General features: G+C 43.7%; 1 long non-coding RNA gene across 6 annotated transcripts in view; it reads left to right on the top strand.

Annotated features, from left to right (window-relative positions):
- The window catches only part of LOC134732718 (uncharacterized), a 361,391-nt gene that overhangs the window by 18,446 nt on the left and 325,306 nt on the right, over window positions 1-17,639 (top strand). The window lies entirely within an intron of this gene.

Raw genomic sequence — 17,639 nt, 5'->3', positions numbered from 1 at the left:
GTTATAAAGCACAGAGTAATGGCTTTTAATTAAGTTCTCTCACCAGGAAGGCACTATCCAGGAGCATTTAAAAGCATGGATCAGAAAGAAACTTCCTTCTTGTGCTACTTACTAGCTGTGTGACCTTGGACAAGTTGCTGAACCTTTTTGCATCACAATTGTTTCATCTGTGAAAGGAGCATAAGGGTAATTCCTGTCTCTTAGAGCCATGGCTAACTGCAAAATTTGTGGGGCCTAGTGCTCAGTGAAAATGTGGAGCCCTTTCTTCAAAAGTTATTAAGAATTTCAAGACGGCCTTTCTGAGACCAGGGCCCCTTGCAACCCCAGAGATTGCGTGCCTGTGAAGCTGTCCCTCCTCAGAGCTGTTAAGATCATTCCTGTGTCTAGGACAAGGTAGGAAGTCAATAAATTACACTTATGAATGAAGCCTTGAGAGGTATATATCAATAGTGCTGTACAAATGAACTGAAGATCGAGAAAGTAAAGCAACTTACCCAACAAGGTCAGACGGCTAAGTGACTGAGCCATGCCTCTGCCTGGTTCTGTGTGGAAAACCCATAAGCAGAAATTTCTATAATAAGTAGCACAAGTGAGAGGAAATGAACTTCATTTCTACCCCAATGCAGGTGGAGAAAGGGGCCCTGGGATACATCCCCTCTCCTGTCTGTCAAGGAGACAAGAAAGAGGGAATTGCATATCTTATTCTGGGGACATTTGACAAAATCAAAAGCAGGGCTGAGGAGCTTTGACTCAGGGCTGGCCTATTTGTGAGATTCCAGCAAAGTATTCAGCTTATTTTGACCAGAACCTTAAAACTGAGCCTCAGGCCTGTAGTTTTCTCAGTCCTTGGATGACTCCATCCTAAGTGGAGTACCCAGGTTTCTTGCCCCACCCCAAGCAACTGGCAAGAATCCTTCCTTTTTTTGGGCTGCAGTGTTTCTGGGCCTCCAAAGAGTGAAAAGCAATCTGAAAAACCCCATGAAGTTCAGGGTCTCAGAAATCTGGCTAATTAGCCTGGTTGAGAATAAAAGCATTCCCAAAGAGAAACCCTAAAGAAGCCATGTGCAATGAGACAGCATCTGGGGAAGTGTCTAGCACAGTTCCCATCCACGTGGGGAGGGTGCACTCAGCACTCATACTGTTGGCTTCGGTCTAGATACTGTGTTAGCCACCTTATACATTAGCTTTTATAATTCTCCCAGCATCCCTTGGAGGCAGGCATGACTATTCCTACCTTACAGATGAGTAAACCAAAGGTCAGAGAGTATAATCATTTCTCTTAAATCACACAAGCTAGAAAAAGGTGGAGTCAAGTTTTGAATCCAGCTTTCTCTGGTGATGCCATGCCATGCCATCCCATCCCCATCCCCAATGCCATCCCTATCCCCACTCCCATCCCCATCCCCACCCTATGCTATCGCTATCCCTATCCCCACTCCCATCCCCATCCCCATCCCCACCCTATGCTATCTCTATCCCTATCCCCTCCCATCCTAGCTTTTAACTACTTGCTGTGGTCTGAATATGTTCATGTGTTGGAAACCTAACCCTAATTGACACAGTGCTGGGAGGTGGTGCCTAATAAGAGGTGATTAGGTCGTGAGGGCTCTGCTGTATAAATGGATTAATGTTATAACGGGAGTGGGCTAGTTATCTTGCAAGTGGGTTTATTATAAAAGCGAGTTTGCTCTTGCACATGCTCTCTTGCTCTTCCACCTTCTGCCATAGGGTGAAGCAGCAAGAAGGCCCTTGCTAGATGCAGGCTCCTCAACTGTAGACTCCCCAGCCTCCAGAAATTATTTTATTTTTGTTATAAACTACCCAGTCTGTAGTATTCTGCTATGGCAACGTAAAACAGACTAAGGCACCACTGTACAGTGGGATTTTACAACTGTGATGGTTAATTTTATGTATCAACTTGATTGGGCCATGGGATGCCCAGATATTTGGTCAAACATTATTCTGGGTGTTTCTGTCCTGATAATTTTGGATGAGATTAACATTTGAGTCAGTTGACTGAGTAAAGCAGATTGTCTTCCCAGTGTGGGTAGGCCTCATCCAGTTAGTTGAACACCTGAAAGGAATGAAAAGACTGACCTTTCCTCCAAGCAAATGACACATTTTTCTGCCTTTAAATTTAAACGGAAACATTGACTCTTCCTGAATTGTGAGCCGGCTGGCCTTTGAACTAGAAACTCCCCTTTGGCTCTCTGAGTCTCTAGCTTTCTGACTCACCCGACTCAACCTGGAGATCTTGGGACTTTCCAGTCTCCACAATCATGTGAGCCAGTTCTTCATAAATTTTTTTATCTAAATATAAATTTAGATATGTATATACATATATATAAATGGGGAAAATCATAATATTTAGTCATCCAGTGGATTAAATGAGATAGTGGTTATAAGGTAAATATCCTTAGCTTCACTATCAAATGTTGCTCAAATGTCAGCTTCTCAGGGAAGATTTCCCTGGTCTCTATTTCAAATTGCACCCCTGTATCTAGCACGTATTATTCCTATTCAATGACTTACTCTTCTCTAACCTTTATTATTCTATAACTTATAATTTACTTATTATTTGTTTTGTTTATTGTTTGTCTCCCTGACCAGTATGCGAGTACCATGAATGTAGAGCATTTGGTTTGTCTTGTTGTTTAGCACATAACTGGTATTCGATAAATATTTATTCCACAAATGAAAGACCCTGTCTGGCAAATAGTATGCATTGAGGAAATATTAGCTATCACAAACAAGATGAAAATTATTTTACTAGTGTTTTGGCCTCCCATAAACACACTTTCATGACATACCCAAACTCTACTTCTTAAAATGAGATGGTAACCTACTCTGAAAATCATTTGAGAGGACTAACCAAGCTAGAGTTCCTGGCCTTCAATAATAGCTAGACAATTTTAGGATTTTTGACATCTATCAGACAGCCCTCAAAACTAGTCAATGGATTTACCCTTTAGATGTGACTAAGGTAGAACATCTTTCTTGGCCTACCTTCTTTCATTTGTGAGATAAAAGAATGAGAAATAGAGCTATGAAAGCATGAAGCCTGGAGCGAGTCACACAGACACTAGTAACATACTAGAAATCCTACCGCTACCTCTTCGTTTGCTGTTTTACAACTACCAAGTGACAGATTAAACTGTGAGCATACAAGAGAGAAATGACAGTGTAGCTTATATGGCCCAGATAAGTTTTTAAAAAAATGCTACTAACTGGCAGTTCTTTGAGGACTCACTTCAATAAAGTAAAACTGGTGTTTTAATTAAGCTTACAGGAAGCCAAGTACTTCCCTACATTGTACCAAGTCTTCTCTCATTGTGGCCAGTATGAAGACATCTTGATATGTGTGGGTACTGTGATTTGAACATGATGGAAACTTAGTTGCTACTGTAATAGTAGTAAGAGGTGTGGTCTTTAAGAAGTGATTAGGCCATGATGCCGGGGCCATGCTTTTGGGCTTCTCGGCCTCCAGAACTATAACCAAATAAACTTCTGTTCTTTATAAATCACCCAGTCTGTGGTATTGTGTTATAACAACAGAAAACAGACTAAGACAAAATTGGTACCAGGAGTGGGTTGTTGCTATAACAAAAATCTAAAACTGGATATTGGGCAGAGGCTAGAAAAAGCCTGTATTGCCATGAATGGAAAATTAAGGGTGATCTGTTCAGGCTTCAGAAGACGAGAAGAGCTTTAGGGAAAGTTTGAGTCTTCTTAGAGATTACTTAAGTGGTCATGACCGGAATGTTGGTAGAAATAGGAGCAGTAAAGGCCATTTTGTTGAGGTCTCATATGGGAAATGAGGTATTGGAAACTGGAATAAAAGCCATCCTTTTTACAAAGTAGGAAAGACCTTGGCAGAATTGTGTCTGTGACCTAGGACTTTATAGAATGTGGAACTTAAGAGTGATCAACTAGGATATCTGGTGGAAGAAATATCTAAGCAGCAAAGCATTCAGGCTGTTGCATGGCTATTTTTAACCACACAGTGAGATATGATAGTAAGTAAATTACTTAAAGGCAAAATTTATATTTAAAAGGGAAATATAATGGAAAGATTTGGAAAATTTGTAACCTGGCCATGTAAAGAGTGAAAAAAAATGTGTTTAGGAGAGAATACTAAGGATGTGGCCAAGTGAACATTTGCTAAAGAGATTTCTGTCTATGGAAGAAAGCCAGGTGCTACTCATCAAGACAATGGGAGGAGGACCCAGAATTCATTACATAAATTTTTGAGGCTGCTTTCTTATCACAGTCCTAGAGCTCTAGGAGGGCAGAATGGTTTCACGGGATGAGTTTGGGGTGCCCTTCGCAGATTCATTCCCAGGACTGCCTCAGAACTCTGCACTCTGCATTTCGGCACAGCGCTTCTCAGCTGCCCAAGCCAGGGCTCAAGTGGCCCCTGATGTGGCTCAGGCTGCCACTCCCAAGGGAGTAGCATTCATACTCCCTCTTATATCATGTGGTATTTACTTGTCAGAGGGGTGGAGTCACTGCAGAGAGCCACTACTAGGGCATTGCCAGTGGAAACGTGGGTTTGGAGCAGCTGCAGATAGTCTCTAGTAGGGAAACATATAGTGGAGTGGTGGAATTGGGGTCATTCCTGAGACAGATCTGTAGAGCTACCAATGTGAAGTGCTAGTCTGGGAGAGCTTCAGGCATGAGACTCCAACTAGTAAGAGCAGCATAGGCAAACTGCGTAGGTCCCAACCCATGCTCCGGTGTGTTCAGGATTCAGAAGTCGAAGGAGATTATTCTCCAACTTTAAGACATAATTTTGTTTTCCGTGTTGGGTTTTGGACTTACTTGGAACCACCTACCTTTCTTTTCTTGCCAATTTCTCCCTTTTGAAATGGGAATGTCTATCCTATCCCTACTCTACCATTATATTTTGGAGGTAGATATCTTGCTTCATTTCACAGGCTCATAGCTGGAGGGAATTTGTGTCAGAATGAATTATGCCTTGAGCCTCACCCATATTTAATTTAGATGAGACTCTGAGCTTTGAACTTTTGAGTTGACGCTAGAATGAGTTAAGACTTCATGGGCTATTGGAATGAAATGAATATATTTTGCATGTGAGAGGAAGGGCATGAATTTTAGGGAACGAGGGCAGAATGCTATAATTTGAAAGCGTCCACAAATGTTCATGTCTTGGAAACTTAGTTGTCATTGTAACAGTACTAAGAGGTAGGGTCTTCGAAAGGTGATTAGGCCATTAGGGCTCTGAAAAGATGATTGTCATTATCGTGGGAGTGGTTAGTTATTGGGGGAGTAGGTTCCTGATAAAAAGAGTGAGTTTGGTCCAACTCGCCTTCTCTGTCCCACTTCCCTTACACTGTGGGATGACTCTCAGCAGATGCCAGTGCCATGCTCTTGGTCTTCCCAGCATCCAGAATTGCGAACCAAATAAACTTTCATCCTTTATTAATTATTCAGTCTTTAATATTCTGTTATAGCAGCAGAAAATGACTAAGACAACGGGCTACAAGGTCAAGGTTAAACATACCCTGATGGTGGCAGGAAACATTTTTATGTTCCTAGTGTCAACCATCTGGGCTGGCAGATCCTTGGTCAGGAACCACAAAAGGGGTGGGTGGCTTACATGGACAATAGGTTTATTTTTGTATTCCCTTCTTGACCTGCACTTGAAGCACCTGGGTACCTATGAGGTCACTCTCAAGCAGCGGGAGATAAGAGACAGACTCTGTCACTTGGGAGTAAATGCCAGTAGTAGTGGTAGCTCACACTAGTTGAGCACTCTACCACTATATACCAAGCACTCTCATCTGTGATCTGAAGTGGTCTCATCAACTTCACAGCAAATTTAAAAGGTCACTGGATGCTATTGTTATTCCAGTTTTGCAGACAAAAAGATTGAGGTTCAGAAGAATCAAATGACTTTTCTCAGGTCACATATGCAATCAGTGAAGGTACTGGGATTTGAATTTGATGATTCTGACTCTATTGGTTTGCTAGAGCTGCCATAACAAAATAGCACAGACTGGGTGGTTTAAGCACCAGAAATGTGTTTTCTCACAGTTCAGGAAGCTGGAAGTCCAAGCTCAAGGTGCCGGCAGGGCTGTTTTCCTCTGAGGCTTCTTGCAGATGGCAGCCCTCTTGCTGCCTTCACATAGCAGTCCCTCTGTCCTGCTCACCCTTGGTATTTGTGTGTGTGTCCTAATCTCCTCTTCTTATAAAGACACCAGTCAGATTGGATTAGGGTCTACCCTAACAGCTTCGTTTTAATTTAATTACTCCTTTAAAAGCTCCATCACCAAACACAGTCACATTCTGAGGTACTGGGGGTTAGGACTTTCTCATGGTTATCTCAGGATACCATAATAAAATACATAAACCAGGTGGCTTAAGCAACAGAAATACATTTTCTCACAGTTTTGGAGCCTGGGGGAAGTTGAAGATCAAGATTCCAACAGATTCAGGTTTGGTGAAGGCTCTTTTCCTGACTTGCAGACAGCTGACTTTTTGCTGTGTCCTCACATGGCAGAGGAAGAAATGGAGAAAGAGCGAAAGAGAGAGAAAAGACGGGGAGAGGTAAATGAGGGCCTCACCCTTAAGTCCTCAATTAACCTTAATTATATCTCCAACAACAGGTATATCAGGGGTTAGGGTTTCAATATAAATTTGGAGGAACATAATTTAGCTCATAACAGACCACTTTTAATCATTTTACAAGTTCAAATATTTAACCAAACCACCCTTAGCCCTTTTACAAGTTCGAATATTTAGAACCTGAAGATCCTTTATGTGTATTTTGCTGATGTTAACTCTCCATTGGTAAAGCCTTTTAGGAGTCACATTCACGTCCTGCCTTAGATATACACACAGAGGTGAAAGGGCCCTCTGTCCTAGGACCACAGCATAAAGGGGAAGTGGCACCACCTGAGGCCAATGTAGTGAAGGCAGGATCATTACTGAGCTTTTCTTGGGGAAAGCAACTCTTGGGCAAGTTACTCAACCTCTTGGTCCCTGCCTTTCCTCATTGGTGTACCAGGCATAAAAATCATACTCAAGTCGCAGCGATACTGTGAGAGAATATAACTTAGCATAATGCCTGGAACATACTTAGACATTATTAAGGAAGTGACTTTTTTTTTTTTGCCTTAGTTACTTCCTTTTGGTAAGAGTTCAAAAATGTCACTAAACATCTTAGATAATCTCCTACAATAGCATTTTTCAAGACATAATTTCTATATCCTGAAGTCAAAAGATGCTTTTCTCAGAATGAGTTCTAGAATCAATTATGTTTGGAAGTACATTTACAGTTTCTCCCCCTTTGAAAATTAAATTCTCTGGGAAATCTTAGAACAAAAATCTTGTTGAACTTGGTACACCCACCATCTTCTAAATGCATTTAATAGTGGAATGCACTTTGGAAATGGCATCTTATATAATTTCCTAATTCTTTGTGTATGTGGGGGTCTCCTTAACTCATTTTCAAGTTTCCTCATCATATTATATATAATATATATGTTTGTGTGTGTGTGTGTATGTCTTTTTATATCTACCATGACAGTGTACACATAGTGTACACAAATGTCACTCATCCCATTCATTGGAATCTGTGTTCTATTTCACAGAGAAAGAACTTTAGCCCAGCCTGGTAGGAAATTATCCTACTTCTAGGCAGGCAGCCTAATGTCATAGAGGGAACATTGGATCAAACATTTCTGTGCTTTACTTTCCTTATTTATAGCTTTAGTGTGACAAATTAGAGAGGCCCTGAGTTATTGTCTTCTTTTAAATTCTATGTAATCCTGAATTAGTGGCACTAAAGTTGGTGAAGTTTTATGATAAAAATAGGTAAAATAGAGAAAAGAGTCATAACCTTGTGAAAATAAGTGAAGACTAACCACATGAGAACAAAGGAAGGCTAGCTATTCAGAGCTTGCTACAGGAAGGGAGTCAGCCACCAACATGTGCCAGACTCCAAGGCAGGCAAGGGAGTGGGAAGGATTCGTAGTAGAAAGAAGGGAAGGGCTCAGGTGTGCCCTGGGTGGAGGCTGTTGGCCTGGGAAATCTGAACATGGGCTAACTCAAAGCAGGGTATCCCATGCGATCAATTAGGGGTGAATATTTAGTTTTCGCTGGTTGGTCCTAAGCTGGAAGTGGGGACAACAATTAGGAAGCCTGGCAGTTGTTAATAAAATCTTGGCCATTGTGGGTTGACTGTGACAGGGGGTATTGTTTGGCTTCCTGGACAAATGACTGGAGATTACCAGTTACTGCTAACCTGACTTCTGTACATCTGATTATAGACAGCAGGCTGGCTTCCTGAGTTTGTTACTGTGGATAATGGATTGGTTTTCTGGACAGGTTGTCAGTTGTGGGTCAGAGTTCTACGTTTATGTAGAGTTGGGCCATTGTCTGTTTGGATAGTCAGCCTCCTCTTATACTCACTAGCTCTTAGTTAAAGTTCCCCATATAACTCAATTCAAAAGTTCTCCAAGTCAAGGAAATGTGTCTTGTGTTTGTGCTTCTGGTAAATATGAAAACAGAAGAAACCATGGATCTTCCCAGAATTCTTTTCCTGTAGTTCATCATTGTCACAAATCATGTGCTGAATGTAACAGTTAGACTTTTGTGATTCTGGGAAGGCATCTTCTTAAACTTTAAAAGAGTTGTGAGTTCCAGAAGAACCTAATGGGACTCCTGTGCACTCTTCATGGCTCCTGAGGGGAACTGGAGTCTCCTCCATGGAGTGTTTAATTCCCTGTACTGATTACTCTCATTATGTCAATGAAGACTAGACTAGATTTGACATAGCATGTCTCAGCAATTTCAGAACAACTCTCAGGATCTCTATTTTATTTTATTTTTTAATAAAAAGGGAAAGAAGTTCTTGCCTAGGAGTCCATATGCTCTGACCTGTGGCCTGACCTAAGAAGGATTTAAAAAAAAAATGATTATTTTAAAAAACCACACAAAGAAGAACATTTGGCAGAGACTGTAAGTGGCCCACAGAGCCTTATCTATCTACTCACTTTAGAGCAAACTTTTATCAACTCCTATCCCCGTCAAATAATAGAGAGCCTTTGCCAGATTTTAGAAGTAGGGTCCCCTTCACTATTAGTGCAGTGAGTTTGGGGGTGGTGTCTTGCATCTCCATACAGTAACTGTAGAGGATAAACCAGTCTAACTTGTCAGGCTGGCTAAATGGGGAGCAGCTGGGGATGGTCTCAGAGGATGTGACATCAGCTGGCTCCCAGGAACTGTAGACCTGAGTGTTTTGCTTTGTTTTCTAAACCACTATGGCTCCTCCTATGTGACTGCTCCCGGGGCTAGTCCTGCTGCCTTTTCCAGTTCAGCCTGCCTGATGGCTGGAGAAGAGTCAGTATCTTCAAGGCTTCAAAGTATCCTCATCCCAGAACTCAGTCTGTCTGAGTAAAACTTAAAGCATACTTTTCCTTACCTTTTCCATTCCTGCTGGTTCAGTTCCCAATCCTTGGTTCAAAAGCCAGGCTGAATTACCTTTCTGGGAAAAGCTATCAGACGTGGGGATGATAAATAATAGCAACTCAAAATATTAATACTTATAGCACATCATTAGGTGAGCAAGTCAAAGATGAATGTGGGCCTACAGCATAGTCTTTTGTTTACTTTTTTTTATTTTGAGATGAAGTCTCACTCTGTCAGTGGCACGATCTTGGCTCACTGCAACCTCCGCCTCCCAGGTTCAAGCAATTCTCCTGCCTCAGCCTCCCGAGTAGCTGGGACTACAGGCACCCACCACCACGCCTGGCTAATTTTTGTATTTTTAGTAGAGACCGTATTTCACCATATTGTCCAGGCTGGTCTCGAACTCCTGACCTCGTGATCTGCCCACCTCGGCCTCCCAATGTGCTGGGATTACAGGTGTGAGCCACCACGCCCAGCCTAAAGCATAGTCTTAACTACTTAAAGCAAGTGAATAGAAAAATAGCAAAATTTGCATTGAAACAAAATGTCAGAAAGGAAATGCCCCAAAGTTAAACTGTGGTTGCCACAAGGAACTGGGATTGTAGGTTATGATTTTTCCTTATTTTTGATTTTCTGTGCTTTCTAATTTTTCTATTAAAAGCACATATAATTTTAAAATCAAATTTAAAAGAATAGTTTAACCCAACACTGCTGTGATGTTTTAGTCAGAAGAAACACGTATGTATTTGTCCTCAAAAGTCCTTCTGGAAGTAGATGGAAAAAAGGATCCCTAAAATGCGATTTAGACCCAGTTGTCGCAGTTATCAGAAACAAGTCAAAAACTTGTTAACATCAGAAAATCTGATGTTAGAGAGCCTTGAACTATTCTGGTAACTACTTCTACTCTCAGTTTACATTCTGGGCAAGACCTTTTTTTTCCTTTGCTTTGAATGTTTTAGTGTTGGAGCAACCAAGAATTATAGTTGTTCTAACTCTTAATAGATTTAATTTTCAAAACGTGAAACTTCAAGTAGAAATTAAAGCCCTGAATATATTTGAAACTCACCGATGCCTCCTTTTTCACATGGGACAAATCCATTGCCTCTTGTATTTATGTTTATTGCATCTATAAATCGGCTGGGAACAATAAAAACCCAGGAGCATGAATGTCAGGAAGGAAAGGAGACTCAGTCACAGCTTGTTGGTAACTCTTTGATGTATATATTTGTTCCAAATGCAGGACATTGGCATCTTTTTCTGTTTCTTCACGGAGGACAGTGTCTTCTCTAATAAGCGGATAATGGGCTTGGCAAGAGGGCAGGCCTATGTCTTCTCAGGGCAGAGTGTTAGAGATCAGGATATGTAATTCTGTATTTATCATCTATCTTTTTGTTCCCTACCTATTTGTCCTTCCTCAGTCTCGCAGGGACTCCCTCTGCATCCCCGGCTTCTCCCTCTAACAGCCACTACAACTCTGTTTCGTATTCATCTGTCTGCTTGCCTGACTTACTTACTAGATTACAGGCACTTTGAGTCTAGGGATGATGCCATATTCAGCTGCTTTGTATTCTTTTTTTTTTTTCCCTGAGATGGAGTCTTGCTCTTGATGCCCAGGCTGGAGTGCAGTGGCTCAATCTCGGCTCACTGCAACCTCCTCCTCCCGGGTTCAAGCAATTCTACTGCCTCAGGCTCCTGAATAGCTGGGATTACAGGTGCATGCCACCACACCCAGTTAATTTTTGTATTTATAGTAGGGGTTTCACCATGTTGACCAGGCTGCTCTCAAACTCCTGACCTCAAGTGATCCACCTGCCTCGGTATCCCAAAGTGCTGGGATTATAGGTGTGAGCCACCGTGCCCGGCCTCAGCTTTGTGTTCTAAGCAACCAACATGGAGCCTAGAAGTAGGCTTCAATACATTTTCTTAAATGAATAAATAAAGTAAAATCAATAGAACTATGCTTCAAACACTGTTTTTAAGCACTTTGCCTATGTGGGTTCATGCAATACCCTGCAAGAATTCTATTATTGTCCCTGCTTACTTGTGTATGAGATGGAGGGCTCTGGTGACTGCAGACTTTCTGTCTCTAGAGCTATGGCTATTGAAAGCTGTGTCTCTCCTAATACCTCCCCAGTGGGCTTCTTGGGGTGATGAGGGTGGGAATGGTCCCAGCCCCATGGAGAGAGGGCAATATTTAAGCACACTCAAAGATCTATATAGAGATCATCCCCCTGCTAACCCCTGCCCAGACTACCCCTCATGACTCAAACTGTAATGCATAGGGGTGCTTCTTATCTGTCCAGACTCTTGGCCATCTGGTTCACCAGGCTGGGCTATCTGCACGCCTTGTGATTGGGCCTGTGCAAGTAGGATGCTGGCATTCCAGCCGTCTTCAGGCTGTTGTCTGGAACACAGTTGCTTATTTTCCACTCTTACTCTCTCTCTGTATTCTCTTCCCATGTTTACTTGGCTACCCTTGGGCCCTCTTGTCTTTGTTTTCAGCTCTAGCTCCTGCAACCTTTTCAATTTTTGCAGCAGTGCTTGACTTCCCTGGGTGAGCCTCACTTCATACAGCCAGCACTCAGCCTGGGCTCTTCTGCCCCTGACAGCTTCTGGCAAGTCTCCTGCCTGACCAAATGCCAACTCAAGTCCCAATTTCCAGTGTGACATAGCCTCTAAAGCAAGGGTGGGATTCCCCCAGAATTTATTACATAGCTCTGCAGAGAAGTTGTGTGATGAGTTATACATCTTTAGTTCCAGAGTAGAAGTGGGAGAGGGTGGTTATCAAATTGAGGCTTATCTCCCCAGCCTAACCTGCCAGCATTCTTTGTGGTTTCCCTAAAACTTCCATTTGCCCTTATTTCTGGGTTATTGCACACCCCCTGCCCATGCCTGGGAAACTTTCTCAACCTCACTCTCCACCCTTCAACTTGACTCCTGCTCCTCCTGGGAGCCTCAGTTTTGATGCTTCTCCCCTTAAGAAGAAGCCTGTGCTGCTTACATCCCCTGAGCCCTGGAGGCCTGGATCATGCACGTGCCTTTGGATCATGTAGGTGCCTTTCCTTTTTTCTCCTTTGTCACCATGTAAATCTTCATCATCATCATAGTAGCCAATGTTCACAGAATGCTTCATTTATGCAGGCACATTTCTAAGAGCTGTATAAGGATTAGCTTAATTGATCCTCCACAACCACCCTGAGACAGGTACTATTTTTATCTCTGTTTTACAGATGAGGACATCTGGCACAAGGAAGTTACAGAACTTGTCTAAGGCTGCACAGATAATTAGTGGTGTAGTCAGGTTTTGAACCCAGGCTGGCTGGCTCTAAAGCCACAGGTCATAGCTGTTCTTGACTGCCTCTTGTGAATGGCATTTGTCACACTGCATTGCACTGTCTAGTTACTCCTGTTTTACTCATAGCTGTGAGCTCAAATCTTTACGTTTGTCTGTAACTAGAATTCAAGAATTTGAGCATAAAGCTCAAATCCAGGCAAAAATTAAACTAAATGAATATTTTTGGTGAAATAAATGCCTGAATTCTAGTTACAGATATTCCATGTCTCAGAAATTCAAGTAATTCATTCTTGATTTTGTGAGATGAAGTCTGACTGAAAAAAAGGATGGCCAGCTGTGCATGGTAGCTCACGCCTGTAATCCAGCACTTTGAGAGGCTGATGTGGGTGGATCACCTGAGGTCAGGAGTTTGAGACCAGCCTGGGCAATATGGCAAAACCCTGTCTCTACTAAGAATGTAAAAATTAACCAAACATGGTGAGGTGTGCCTGTAGTCCCAGCCACTTGAGAGGCTGAGGCATGAGAATTGCTTGAACCCAGGAGGTGGAGGTTTCAGTGAGCCGAGATCGTGCCACTGCACTACAGCCTGAGCAACAGAGTGAGACTCTGTCTCACACACACACACACACACACACACACACACACACACACACGATGGCCTATCAACTGGTGAGTTCTCTTTGGGTTTCTTAATGATTTCTGTATTCATCTTATTTAATGAATATCAGCTGGGATAAGCAACACTTTCTTGTCAGCTCAAAATTTTTTGTAAATATTCATTAATTATTATTTTAAATATTTGAACTGATAGGAAAGTGTTGTTTATCCCAGCCACCTCCCCACCCCCACCCCACCTCCCCGTACTATAGAGCTGGAGATTGGAACCAGAAGGTTTAAGTGACTTGCCCAAGGTCACACATGGAGCCAGTGACAAACAGGATTCTAGGTTAGATGGTTTCCAGTCCTGTGCCCTTTCTCTACACCTGGTCAAACAAAAACTGCAGTCACATGAGGGCGTGTAGTTAAAACAAACAGCAAGTCCACAATTGGTTTGATTATGACTTCAAAGAGCCTGACGGTACTCATGACTTTGGTGCTCCCTGGGACTGCGATGAGCCCAGAGTGAACACAGGCAACTGATAGGAGGCTGCTTGGCATGGCCAGAAGCACCCAGACCCTGCAAAGTCTCTTAGGGTGTTTTGCTCACCATGAGGCCTCTGTCCCTGTGTGACCTTGGGCCCATTGCTCTGCTTCTCTGATCTCCAGTCTGTCTTCCTGTAGTATGATGAGCTTGATCTCAAAGGCTCCATCAAGCTATGAAATTCTGACGTTCTCTCTTAACATCCCCTCTGCTATTGGCTGTGTTCACGCCTGCCCCCTGCCTTCACCTGAGCCATGCCAGTTTTCCCTAACTCCTGGCTGTTCATTGGAATCCTCTCACTTACAGGTAGAGCATGAGTCCCAGCTCACAGGTGTGAAGGAAGGTCAGTGCTTTTGGGTCAAATCCAAATACTTCTCGTAACTTTTATGTGACCTGGGAACAACGACGTTACTTCTCCAAGCCTGCAGCTGCAAAGGAATTAATAATACCCACAGTATAAGAATGGCTGTGATGATTCAATAGAATTACATGTATGAATTACTCAGTGGGGCCAGGAATATAGCAGGCTGGGGGGTCAGGGAAATTTTTCTGTAAAGAGCCAGGTAGTAAATTATTTCAGCTTTCAAGGCATATGGTCTTATAGCTTTGCCACTATAAGGCAAGAAAAGGTATGGACAATATGTGAATGAATCGGAGTGACTGTGTTCCAACAGAACTTTATTTATAAAACAGGCTGCCATCTAGATATGCACCCCCACACTAAATTTTGCATGCTTTCTCGACCCCTATTGTAGCTTCTGATTCACATTGCTTTTCCTATTTCCCTGTAGACAAATGTAAGGCTGTTTTGTGCTGTCTTTGTCTTTCTATGGATCCCCTCTCTGCTTCATTCCTCCTTTGCCAGATAAGAGGGCAAGAAGAGAGATGTTTTCATTGATGTTCTTTCATCCAGGGTTCTAGGCACAAGCAGTAGATGTGCCCAAATTTATTTATTTATTTATTTATTTATGATGGAGCCTCGCTCTGTCACCCAGGCTGCAGTGCAGTGGCGCAATCTTGGCTCACTGCAACCGCCATCTCCCAGGTTCAAGTGATTCTCTTGCCTCAGCCTCCTGAGTAGCTGGGATTACAGACACATGCCACTATACCCAGCTAGTTTTTGTATTTTTAGTAGAGACAGGGTTTCGCCATGTTGGCCAGGCTGGTCTCGAACTCCTGACCTCGGGTGATCCACCTGCCTTGGCCAGTTATTTTTTAAAAATAAAATTGACCAGGGGCAGTGGCTCACACTTGTAATCCCAGCACTTTGGGAGGCTGAGGCAGGCAGATTACTTGGGGCCAGGAGTTCGAGATCAGCCTGGCCAACATGGCAAAACCCTGTTTCTACTAAAAATGCAAAAATTAGCCTGGCATGATGGCGCATGCCTGTAATCCCAGCTACTTGGGAGGCTGAGGAGGATAATCGCTTGAACCCGGGAGGCAGAGGTTGTAGTGGGCCGAGATTGCACCACTGCACTCCAACCTGCGTGATAGAGTGAGACTCTCAAAAAAAGAGAAAATAAATAAAAAGGAGCCTTCTTCCTTCTCATTTCAGGCCAGGGATTTGCATCTGAGGTCTCTCAAGTGTAGAGGGGAAGGGCCTGGCACCAGGGGGAGAAGAAAGTCTTCCTTAGGATGGAGTGGGCTTGCAGACTGGGAGGGGCTTTGCTTTCTAAAGAGATGCTGTGCTTGAAAAGAGCTGCTGGCTCACAGGGGAGCTGGCCGGCAGCGGGGAGGCGTGTGGGTCTACTGCAGAGGTTTCATCGCCATGCCAGCTGCACGGTGGCCTCTGCTGATAGCAGAACCATTGTTCCTTGCCATTGTGCAAAGCAGAGGATGTTCAGGACTGTGGGCAGGGTTAGAAGCAGCCACTCATTTCACAGAGCTCAGCTCTATGAAAAACAGAGAGAGAAAGGGTAAGCAAAGGGGGAAAGAGCACCCGCCATTAGAATGTGTACCTGCTCAGAAATTTAAGTGACCTGCCGTGTGAGTGACGATAATATTTGCTGTGAGTTGCTCTGGGTTTGGAATGGGAACTGGGCCTTTAGAGGCTGGTAATTGGAATGCTCAGAGATTCAGTAACCCATCTGGCAGTTATTCTGCAAATTTCAGTGCCTTGGTCAGGAGCCAGAAGGAAAAATAATCATGCTTTCTTCTCTCTTTTTTTTTTTTTTTTTTTTTGAGATAGAGTCTCGCTCTGTCATCCAGGCTGCCAGGCTGGAATGCAGTGGCGTGATCTCGGCTCACTGCAACCTCCACCTCCTGGGTTCAAGCGATTCTCCTGCCTCCGCTTCCTGAGTAGCTGGGATTATAGGTGCATGCCACCATGCCCGGCTAAGTTTTTTTGTATTTTTAATAGAGATGGGGTTTCACCATGTTGGTCAGGCTGCTCTTGAACTCCTGACCTCGTGATCTACCTGCCTCGGCCTTCCCACAGTGCTGGGGTTACAGGCATGAGCCACGCCTGGCCTGCTCTCTTAATCCCCAGTGCACGCACTTCTAGCTGCACTCAGCAGCCCCCAGCCTGGCAGGATTGTTAGTGCTACTTTGCTTGGCTGGGCAACTCAGGGAAGCCCCTAGAAATGCCAGGTGCGTCAGCTGCTGGCCTCCCACAGGGCCTGGAATATGGCCAGGCACCAAGGAGGCGCCAGGGAGGAGTGTGGGTAATGGAAGACTGTGACTTCCAGGGTCATCTGGGCTTGGCTTTGAATCCGTGTTCTATGTGGGCAAGGTATGGAACTTCAGCAAAGATGGTCTCTGGGACCTACTTACCGACTCTGTGATTAGGCCAAGCTACTTAGTGTTCTATGCCTCAGCTTCCACATGTGTAAAATGGGAACAATATTGTACCTCCTCAGAGTGTTGTTATGAGGACCAAATGAGCACGTGTGTACACACACACACAAACACACTTTAAAGAGTCTTGCCCACAGCACACGCCAGTATGGGTTTACAACCTTTGTAATTATTTTCTCACTTGTAAAATGGGAATAATGACATCCACTTCCTGGAGTTCCTGTGAAGATGAGATGGGTTCATGAACGTAAAGCCCCCGTTTCTGGGCTTGGCATATAGTAGGCCCTCAGTGAATGTTAGTAAGTTTGTGGTTCGCTTCACCACAGACTTGTGGCATAGCATGGGTAGGACTCGTCAGTTACCATGGATTGTGGACCAGGCTTTGTCACCTGTTACCTGTGTGACCTCAGGCTAGTCACTGCCCCTCTCTGGGTGTTCTTACTAGAAGATTAGGAGGTCAGACAAGGTTCATTCTTTCCAGGGGGTGGGAAAGCTTATCACAGATGCCTATCTTACAGAAATTTGCCTTGAGCACTAGCCTGATGTTAGATGGTAGAGGTCACAGGTGGGGTGTTTCCATCATGTGTGAAACATGACAAGGCAAGGGGCTCCCTGGGCAGCCTACAAAACTTTAAAGAAGGAGAGGCCAGGTGCGGTGGCTCATGCCTGTAATTCCAGCACTTTGGCAGGCCGAGGTGGGAGGATCACCTGAGGTTGGGAGTTTGAGGCCAGCCTGACCAACATGGAGAAACCCCATCTCTACTAAAAATACAAAAAAGAGAAAAAAATTAGCTGAGCGTGGTGGCTCATGCCTGTAATCCCAGCTACTCGGGAGGCTGAGGCAGGAGAATTGCTTGAACCCAGGAGGCGGAGGTTGCAGTGAGCCAAGATAGCATCATTGCACTCCAGCCTGGGCAAGAGTGAAACTCCATCTCAAAAAAAAAAAAAAAAAAAAAAAGGAGATCGAGGTTT

Source organism: Symphalangus syndactylus, chromosome 16 (genome assembly GCF_028878055.3).
Source record: "Symphalangus syndactylus isolate Jambi chromosome 16, NHGRI_mSymSyn1-v2.1_pri, whole genome shotgun sequence".
NCBI lineage: Eukaryota > Metazoa > Chordata > Mammalia > Primates > Hylobatidae > Symphalangus > Symphalangus syndactylus.
This window is presented reverse-complemented; position numbering and strand designations above follow the sequence as displayed.